This window comes from Columba livia, unplaced genomic scaffold (genome assembly GCF_036013475.1).
Source record: "Columba livia isolate bColLiv1 breed racing homer unplaced genomic scaffold, bColLiv1.pat.W.v2 Scaffold_107, whole genome shotgun sequence".
Taxonomy (NCBI): Eukaryota; Metazoa; Chordata; class Aves; order Columbiformes; family Columbidae; genus Columba; species Columba livia.
In genome coordinates this window covers 384,535-393,229 of record NW_027043012.1, presented here as the reverse complement: position 1 = coordinate 393,229, position 8,695 = coordinate 384,535, and positions in this window count along the sequence as shown.

Sequence of the window (8,695 nt, the reverse complement as noted above, 5' to 3'; positions counted from 1 at the left end):
CCTGTCATTGCCTGGTGTCCCTGCTGCCACCAGCCAGGCCTCTGAAAACTTGTCAAACCATGCCGAGACTTGGGGCCAGTTTGGCCCAAAGTCTGCAAGAGACAAGTCGGGAAGAAAGATATGGGACAGAGGGAGAAAGCGAAGGGAGCAGGATGCAGGGAAGGCAGAATAAAAAGTAGTGTTGTGCTGCAGGAGTGAGATGGAGGAATTGCAAGAAAAGAGGCAGGAAGCAGGAGAGTGAGAGAAAAGGAAAGAAGAGACATGCAGCCAGACGAGGGCTTAGTGAGAGAGGATGGGACAGAGAACAGGATGAGAAGGACATAAGGGAAGGATGGGACAAGCAAGGACAGGCAAGGCAAGGCTAGGCTGCAGGACATGTTTGTGCTTTATAGTTTCTAGCACATTCGTCTTCAGACTAGGAGGAAAGCCATAAGACCGTATGGATTAGGCCCAAGCAAAAACCCCAGCTACTTGAGACACTTAGACTAAGCCTAAAATACCAAGATCTCTCCATAAGGATGGTTTTTATACCGTACATCCACAATCTGCTGGCAGTACAAAAAAATAAGCTGCAGATCTCCTTAGGCTGAGTCATGGTGCTTTGGGGCAGGGACCATGCATATCATGGGAATATTTCACCGTTTCTGCTCCGGTTTTCTGTGTATGACACCAAAACACCCACCTGATGACATCCTTTCAAGAGCAAAGGCAGCAATTTGCAGAATTCCGCTTCTTAGGGGAAGTGAGAAATTGCTGAGCTGACACCAAGTCCTGCAGTGTCCCTGTCACCTGCAGAGCCACCGCATCCTCGCCACGGTAGCGGGCATTGTGACAAAGGTTCTATGTCAGCTGGGTGTGGCAGCCAGGCGCCCCCTAGGGGATGGGGAGCCTGTCAGCCCCGGGCCTGTCATTGTCTGGTGTCCCTGCTGCCACCAGCCAGGCCTCTGAAAACTTGTCAAACCATGCCCAGACTTGGGGCCAGTTTGGCCCAAAGTCTCCAAGAGACAAGTCGGGAAGAAAGATATGGGACAGAGGGAGAAAGCGAAGGGAGCAGGATACAGGGAAGACAGAATAAAAAGTAGTGTTGGGCTGCAGGAGTGAGATGGAGGAATTGCAAGAAAAGAGGCAGGAAGCAGGAGAGTGAGAGAAAAGGAAAGAAGAGACATGCAGCCAGACGAGGGCTTAGTGAGAGAGGATGGGACAGAGAACAGGATGAGAAGGACATAAGGGAAGGATGGGACAAGCAAGGACAGGCAAGGCAAGGCTAGGCTGCAGGACATGTTTGTGCTTTATAGTTTCTAGCACATTCGTCTTCAGACTAGGAGGAAAGCCATAAGACCGTATGGATTAGGCCCAAGCAAAAACCCCAGCTACTTGAGACACTTAGACTAAGCCTAAAATACCAAGATCTCTCCATAAGGATGGTTTTTATACTGTACTTCCACAATCTGCTGGCAGTACAAAAAAATAAGCTGCAGATCTCCTTAGGCTGAGTCATGGTGCTTTGGGGCAGGGACCATGCATATCATGGGAATATTTCACCGTTTCTGCTCTGGTTTTCAGTGTATGACACCAAAACACCCACCTGATGACATCCTTTCAAGAGCAAAGGCAGCAATTTGCAGAATTCCGCTTCTTAGGGGAAGTGAGAAATTGCTGAGCTGACACCAAGTCCTGCAGTGTCCCTGTCACCTGCAGAGCCACCGCATCCTCGCCACGGTAGCGGGCATTGTGACAAAGGTTCTATGTCAGCTGGGTGTGGCAGCCAGGCGCCCCCTAGGGGATGGGGAGCCTGTCAGCCCCGGGCCTGTCATTGCCTGGTGTCCCTGCTGCCACCAGCCAGGCCTCTGAAAACTTGTCAAACCATGCCCAGACTTGGGGCCAGTTTGGCCCAAAGTCTCCAAGAGACAAGTCGGGAAGAAAGATATGGGACAGAGGGAGAAAGCGAAGGGAGCAGGATACAGGGAAGGCAGAATAAAAAGTAGTGTTGGGCTGCAGGAGTGAGATGGAGGAATTGCAAGAAAAGAGGCAGGAAGCAGGAGAGTGAGAGAAAAGGAAAGAAGAGACATGCAGCCAGACGAGGGCTTAGTGAGAGAGGATGGGACAGAGAACAGGATGAGAAGGACATAAGGGAAGGATGGGACAAGCAAGGACAGGCAAGGCAAGGCTAGGCTGCAGGACATGTTTGTGCTTTATAGTTTCTAGCACATTCGTCTTCAGACTAGGAGGAAAGCCATAAGACCGTATGGATTAGGCCCAAGCAAAAACCCCAGCTACTTGAGACACTTAGACTAAGCCTAAAATACCAAGATCTCTCCATAAGGATGGTTTTTATACCGTACATCCACAATCTGCTGGCAGTACAAAAAAATAAGCTGCAGATCTCCTTAGGCTGAGTCATGGTGCTTTGGGGCAGGGACCATGCATATCATGGGAATATTTCACCGTTTCTGCTCTGGTTTTCTGTGTATGACACCAAAACACCCACCTGATGACATCCTTTCAAGAGCAAAGGCAGCAATTTGCAGAATTCCGCTTCTTAGGGGAAGTGAGAAATTGCTGAGCTGACACCAAGTCCTGCAGTGTCCCTGTCACCTGCAGAGCCACCGCATCCTCGCCACGGTAGCGGGCATTGTGACAAAGGTTCTATGGCAGCTGGGTGTGGCAGCCAGGCGCCCCCTAGGGGATGGGGAGCCTGTCAGCCCCGGGCCTGTCATTGCCTGGTGTCCCTGCTGCCACCAGCCAGGCCTCTGAAAACTTGTCAAACCATGCCCAGACTTGGGGCCAGTTTGGCCCAAAGTCTCCAAGAGACAAGTCGGGAAGAAAGATATGGGACAGAGGGAGAAAGCGAAGGGAGCAGGATACAGGGAAGGCAGAATAAAAAGTAGTGTTGGGCTGCAGGAGTGAGATGGAGGAATTGCAAGAAAAGAGGCAGGAAGCAGGAGAGTGAGAGAAAAGGAAAGAAGAGATATGCAGCCAGATGAGGGCTTAGTGAGAGAGGATGGGACAGAGAACAGGATGAGAAGGACATAAGGGAAGGATGGGACAGGGAAGGACAGGCAAGGCAAGGCTAGGCTGCAGGACATGTTTTTGCTTTATAGTTTCTAGCACATTCGTCTTCAGACTAGGAGGAAAGCCATAAGACCGTATGGATTAGGCCCAAGCAAAAACCCCAGCTACTTGAGACACTTAGACTAAGCCTAAAATACCAAGATCTCTCCATAAGGATGGTTTTTATACTGTACTTCCACAATCTGCTGGCAGTACAAAAAAAATAAGCTGCAGATCTCCTTAGGCTGAGTCATGGTGCTTTGGGGCAGGGACCATGCATATCATGGGAATATTTCACAGTTTCTGCTCTGTTTTCAGTGTATGACACCAAAACACCCACCTGATGACATCCTTTCAAGAGCAAAGGCAGCAATTTGCAGAATTCCGCTTCTTAGGGGAAGTGAGAAATTGCTGAGCTGACACCAAGTCCTGCAGTGTCCCTGTCACCTGCAGAGCCACCGCATCCTCGCCACGGTAGCGGGCATTGTGACAAAGGTTCTATGGCAGCTGGGTGTGGCAGCCAGGCGCCCCCTAGGGGATGGGGAGCCTGTCAGCCCCGGGCCTGTCATTGCCTGGTGTCCCTGCTGCCACCAGCCAGGCCTCTGAAAACTTGTCAAACCATGCCCAGACTTGGGGCCAGTTTGGCACAAAGTCTCCAAGAGACAAGTCGGGAAGAAAGATATGGGACAGAGGGAGAAAGCGAAGGGAGCAGGAGAAAGGGAAGGAAGAATAAAAAGTAGTGTTGCGCTGCAGGAGTGAGATGGAGGAATTGCAAGAAAAGAGGCAGGAAGCAGGAGAGTGAGAGAAAAGGAAAGAAGAGACATGTAGTCAGACGAGGGCTTAGTGAGAGAGGATGGGACAGAGAACAGGATGAGAAGGACATAAGGGAAGGCTAGGACAGGCAAGGACAGGCAAGGCAAGGCTAGGTTGCAGGACATGTTTATGCTTTATAGTTTCTAGCACATTCGTCTTCAGACTAGGAGGAAAGCCATAAGACCGTATGGATTAGGCCCAAGCAAAAACCCCAGCTACTTGAGACACTTAGACTAAGCCTAAAATACCAAGATCTCTCCATAAGGATGGTTTTTATACTGTACTTCCACAATATGCTGGCAGTACAAAAAAAACAAGCTGCAGATCTCCTTAGGCTGAGTCATGGTGCTTTGGGGCAGGGACCATGCATATCATGGGAATATTTCACCGTTTCTGTTCTGGTTTTCAGTGTATGACACCAAAACACCCACCTGATGACATCCTTTCAAGAGCAAAGGCAGCAATTTGCAGAATTCCGCTTCTTAGGGGAAGTGAGAAATTGCTGAGCTGACACCAAGTCCTGCAGTGTCCCTGTCACCTGCAGAGCCACCGCATCCTCGCCACGGTAGCGGGCATTGTGACAAAGGTTCTATGTCAGCTGGGTGTGGCAGCCAGGCGCCCCCTAGGGGATGGGGAGCCTGTCAGCCCCGGGCCTGTCACTGCCTGGTGTCCCTGCTGCCACCAGCCTGGCCTCTGAAAACTTGTCAAACCATGCTCAGACTTGGGGCCATTTTGGCCCAAAGTCTCCAAGAGACAAGTCGGGAAGAAAGATATGGGACAGAGGGAGAAAGCGAAGGGAGCAGGATACAGGGAAGGCAGAATAAAACGTAGTGTTGGGCTGCAGGAGTGAGGTGGAGGAATTGCAAGAAAGGAGGCAGGAAGCAGGAGAGTGAGAGAAAAGGAAAGAAGAGACATGCAGCCAGACGAGGCCTTAGTGAGAGAGGATGGGACAGAGAACAGGATGAGAAGGACATAAGACAAGGCTAGCACAGACAAGGACAGGCAAGGCAAGGCTAGGCTGCAGGACATGTTTTTGCTTTATAGTTTCTAGCACATTCGTCTTCAGACTAGGAGCATAGCCATAAGACCGTATGGATTAGGCCCAAGCAAAAACCCCAGCTACTTGAGACACTTAGACTAAGCCTAAAATACCAAGATCTCTCCATAAGGATGGTTTTTATACTGTACTTCCACAATCTGCTGGCAGTACAAAAAAATAAGCTGCAGATCTCCTTAGGCTGAGTCATGGTGCTTTGGGGCAGGGACCATGCATATCATGGGAATATTTCACAGTTTCTGCTCTGTTTCAGTGTATGACGACAAAACACCCACCTGATGACATCCTTTCAAGAGCAAAGGCAGCAATTTGCAGAATTCCGCTTCTTAGGGGAAGTGAGAAATTGCTGAGCTGACACCAAGTCCTGCAGTGTCCCTGTCACCTGCAGAGCCACCGCATCCTCGCCAAGGTAGCGGGCATTGTGACAAAGGTTCTATGGCAGCTGGGTGTGGCAGCCAGGCGCCCCCTAGGGGATGGGGAGCCTGTCAGCCCCGGGCCTGTCACTGCCTGCTGTCCCTGCTGCCACCAGCCAGGCCTCTGAAAACTTGTCAAACCATGCCCAGACTTGGGGCCAGTTTGGCACAAAGTCTCCAAGAGACAAGTCGGGAAGAAAGATATGGGACAGAGGGAGAAAGCGAAGGGAGCAGGATACAGGGAAGGAAGAATAAAAAGTAGTGTTGGGCTGCAGGAGTGAGATGGAGGAATTGCAAGAAAAGAGGCAGGAAGCAGGAGAGTGAGAGAAAAGGAAAGAAGAGACATGCAGCCAGACGAGGGCTTAGTGAGAGAGGATGGGACAGAGAACAGGATGAGAAGGACATAAGGGAAGGATGGGACAAGCAAGGACAGGCAAGGCAAGGCTAGGCTGCAGGACATGTTTTTGCTTTATAGTTTCTAGCACATTCGTCTTCAGACGAGGAGGAAAGCCATAAGACCGTATGGATTAGGCCCAAGCAAAAACCCCAGCTACTTGAGACACTTAGACTAAGCCTAAAATACCAAGATCTCTCCATAAGGATGGTTTTTACACTGTACTTCCACAATCTGCTAGCAGTACAAAAAAATAAGCTGCAGATCTCCTTAGGCTGAGTCATGGTGCTTTGGGGCAGGGACCATGCATATCATGGGAATATTTCACAGTTTCTGCTCTGGTTTTCAGTGTATGACACCAAAACACCCACCTGATGACATCCTTTCAAGAGCAAAGGCAGCAATTTGCAGAATTCCGCTTCTTAGGGGAAGTGAGAAATTGCTGAGCTGACACCAAGTCCTGCAGTGTCCCTGTCACCTGCAGAGCCACCGCATCCTCGCCACCATAGCGGGCATTGTGAGAAAGGTTCTATGTCAGCTGGGTGTGGCAGCCAGGCACCCCCTAGGGGATGGGGAGCCTGTCAGCCCCGGGCCTGTCACTGCCTGGTGTCCCTGCTGCCACCAGCCTGGCCTCTGAAAACTTGTCAAACCATGCTCAGACTTGGGGCCATTTTGGCCCAAAGTCTCCAAGAGACAAGTCGGGAAGAAAGATATGGGACAGAGGGAGAAAGCGAAGGGAGCAGGATACAGGGAAGGCAGAATAAAAAGTAGTTTTTGGCTGCAGGAGTGAGATGGAGGAATTGCAAGAAAAGAGGCAGGAAGCAGGAGAGTGAGAGAAAAGGAAAGAAGAGACATGCAGCCAGACGAGGGCTTAGTGAGAGAGGATGGGACAGAGAAGAGGATGAGAAGGACATAAGGCAAGGCTGGGACAGGCAAGGACAAGCAAGGCAAGGCTAGGCTGCAGGACATGTTTTTGCTTTATAGTTTCTAGCACATTCGTCTTCAGACTATGAGGAAAGCCATAAGACCGTATGGATTAGGCCCAAGCAAAAACCCCAGCTACTTGAGGCACTTAGACTAAGCCTAAAATACGAAGATCTCTCCATAAGGATGGTTTTTATACTGTACTTCCACAATCTGCTGGCAGTACAAAAAAATAAGCTGCAGATCTCCTTAGGATGAGTCATGGTGCTTTGGGGCAGGGACCATGCATATCATGGGAATATTTCACAGTTTCTGCTCTGGTTTTCAGTGTATGACACCAAAACACCCACCTGATGACATCCTTTCAAGAGCAAAGGCAGCAATTTGCAGAATTCCGCTTCTTAGGGGAAGTGAGAAATTGCTGAGCTGACACCAAGTCCTGCAGTGTCCCTGTCACCTGCAGAGCCACCGCATCCTCGCCACGGTAGCGGGCATTGTGACAAAGGTTCTATGTCAGCTGGGTGTGGCAGCCAGGCGCCCCCTAGGGGGTGGGGAGCCTGTCAGCCCCGGGCCTGTCACTGCCTGGTGTCCCTGCTGCCACCAGCCAGGCCTCTGAAAACTTGTCAAACCATGCTCAGACTTGGGGCCATTTTGGCCCAAAGTCTCCAAGAGACAAGTCGGGAAGAAAGATATGGGACAGAGGGAGAAAGCGAAGGGAGCAGGATACAGGGAAGGCAGAATAAAACGTAGTGTTGGGCTGCAGGAGTGAGATGGAGGAATTGCAAGAAAAGAGGCAGGAAGCAGGAGAGTGAGAGAAAAGGAAAGAAGAGACATGCAGCCAGACGAGGGCTTAGTGAGAGAGGATGGGACAGAGAACAGGATGAGAAGGAAATAAGGCAAGGCTAGGACAGGCAAGGACAGGCAAGGCAAGGCTAGGCTGCAGGACATGTTTTTGCTTTATAGTTTCTAGCACATTCGTCTTCAGACTAGGAGGAAAGCCATAAGACCGTATGGATTAGGCCCAAGCAAAAACCCCAGCTACTTGAGACACTTAGACTAAGCCTAAAATACCAAGATCTCTCCATAAGGATGGTTTTTACACTGTACTTCCACAATCTGCTGGCAGTACAAAAAAATAAGCTGCAGATCTCCTTAGGCTGAGTCATGGTGCTTTGGGGCAGGGACCATGCATATCATGGGAATATTTCACCGTTTCTGTTCTGGTTTTCAGTGTATGACACCAAAACACCCACCTGATGACATCCTTTCAAGAGCAAAGGCAGCAATTTGCAGAATTCTGCTTCTTAGGGGAAGTGAGAAATTGCTGAGCTGACACCAAGTCCTGCAGTGTCCCTGTCACCTGCAGAGCCACCGCATCCTCGCCACGGTAGCGGGCATTGTGACAAAGGTTCTATGTCAGCTGGGTGTGGCAGCCAGGCGCCCCCTAGGGGATGGGGAGCCTGTCAGCCCCGGGCCTGTCACTGCCTGGTGTCCCTGCTGCCACCAGCCAGGCCTCTGAAAACTTGTCAAACCATGCCCAGACTTGGGGCCATTTTGGCCCAAAGTCTGCAAGAGACAAGTCGGGAAGAAAGATATGGGACAGAGGGAGAAAGCGAAGGGAGCAGGAGAAAGGGAAGGAAGAATAAAAAGTAGTGTTGGGTTGCAGGAGTGAGATGGAGGAATTGCAAGAAAAGAGGCAGGAAGCAGGGGAGTGAGAGAAAAGGAAAGAAGAGACATGCAGCCAGACGAGGGCTTAGTGAGAGAGGATGGGACAGAGAAGAGGATAAGAAGGACATAAGGCAATGCTGGGACAGGCAAGGACAAGCAAGGCAAGGCTAGGCTGCAGGACATGTTTTTGCTTTATAGTTTCTAGCACATTCGTCTTCAGACTAGGAGGAAAGCCGTAAGACCGTATGGATTAGGCCCAAGCAAAAACCCCAGCTACTTGAGACACTTAGACTAAGCCTAAAATACCAAGATCTCTCCATAAGGATGGTTTTTATACTGTACTTCCACAATCTGCTGGCAGTACAAAAAAATAAG